Source organism: Protobothrops mucrosquamatus, unplaced genomic scaffold (assembly GCF_001527695.2).
Source record: "Protobothrops mucrosquamatus isolate PMUCROS unplaced genomic scaffold, P.Mucros_1.0 scaffold570, whole genome shotgun sequence".
In the NCBI taxonomy this organism is placed as follows: Eukaryota; Metazoa; Chordata; class Lepidosauria; order Squamata; family Viperidae; genus Protobothrops; species Protobothrops mucrosquamatus.
The window spans coordinates 232,594-234,411 of NW_015386872.1; positions in this window are offsets into that span (position 1 = coordinate 232,594).

Here is a 1,818-nt window from a genome sequence, read left to right on the forward strand (position 1 = left end):
ATTAAATCTCAAGCGAGCACACTAACTCCCGTTACTGCTTTTTTATTGTATTTTTCAGCCTTTTCAATTTAGGAACTCACTAAAATTTGACTCCCCCAGGTGGGCTCCCACTTGGTAGTCAGGACATCCTGATTCAGACCTCTCTGCCAAGACCCAGAAGTCCTCAAGTCGCCTCTTGATCAGCTGTCATGGCTGCCTTGGTTCTTTACCTTCACCAGATGATTGTGTGGAAAATTGCTGAGGCATTTGTTCAACAAATTAAATTTCTTTTTAACTTGATCTGGGCCGAAATTGATTTGTGGTCACCTCTTAGCATAGCTGGCACCAGATTTTACTTCCTTCCTTTTCCAGGCTCAGCCTGGTGCCTTTTTTTTTTTTTTCAATGAACTGTTCCAGATGGCTCCTCCCACCCCGAAAGAATTTGCTATCTGCGGCTGTGAGAAAAGTGGGGCAGGGCGCCCCTGGTGGAGGAGCACCATCCAGGGCGCCCTTCTGCCTCCTGGCACCCTCTTCTGCCAGGGCAAGTGGGCCCGCCTGGCACCCGAGGACACAGGAGCCCGCTTGGGCTGCCTCCCCGGCCGCTTCCCTGCTCTGGCCAAAGCAGACGAGAGAGAGAGAGGGAGGGAGGTCTGGTTACACGGCGTGGTTTATTAAGGCATTAATTATGTCAAGAACTTGGCACTTGGGTTCTGGTCCATCAACAGGAGGGCCAGGATGGGCAGCGCCCACCACTCGGGCTGTCCAGCCACACACAAAAGGATACATAGAGAAAACGGGACAATAAATAAGAGGCCCCTCCCCTCCCTCCCCCCCCCCCGCTGGAGTGGCAAGCTGAAAAGAGCTTGGCAAAGTCCGGGTTGTGCCTACGTAACAGGAGCGAAGGAGCAGAAAAAGGGTCCCTTGGGTGGAAAGGACCTTTCCCCGCCCACAGCCCCCACCCTCCCCATCAGCCCTTCTGGGATTCCCCCCTCCCGGGTCCCCTGCAGGAAGAGCCCAGAGCTCAGTGTGCAGCGCCCCCTGGAGGCAGCAGCGAGTGGGGACCACAACCGGAAGGACTCCGCACCCCTCCCGCGGGCTCTGCCACTCCTGAAGCCCCGAGGCGGCGTGGGGAGGCCAGCAGGAGCCCAGAGCAGAGGCCAGGAAGGGACCCGAAGGCATCCCGTTCTCCCGCGAGGCCAGTTTCCTAGGGACGTCTGTTGGGATGAGACATCCCAGAGGGAGCTTGGTCTGCCTCTGAAGCGGTTACTTCTGCCTTCCCAGGCACCCTGCGCTCACTCCCACTGCTATGGGGGAAGAGCTGGAGGGCGTTATTATTGCTCTATGTCAATCAGTACCATTGATCCTCCCCCCCCCCCCCCGTTTAGGAAAGAGTTACTGCATGCTGCCAGCACGGCTAGAGAGGCATCTGTTGCCCTCCACAGCACCATACAAACTTCCTGAATTGCAGGGGGGGGGGCTTTGGGATCAGGGTGTCTTGCTGTCTCATCTGCCTGCAAGGGGGGAGGCCCAAAGTCCCAGGGAAGCAGGGTTGGCATGACTGGCCTTCTCTTGGTCCAGACTGGACATCCAGCAGAGCATCCCAGCCCGTGTGCCACAAGGGGAGTGTGCCATCTAGTCTATGTGTGCTCCTGCAAGCAGACCCCACTGGCAGGCACGCCCTGCACAAAAAGTCTCCTTGGAACTGCAGCTTCCCTGAGGCCAGGGAGCAGCAGGACTCCATGCGAGGCAGGGCCGGCCGAGGCAAGGCCAACGTCCCCTGAAGTGGCCACTGCTCGGGCCCGTGCCCGGATACCACTGAGGGCGACTCCTGGGCTGGCC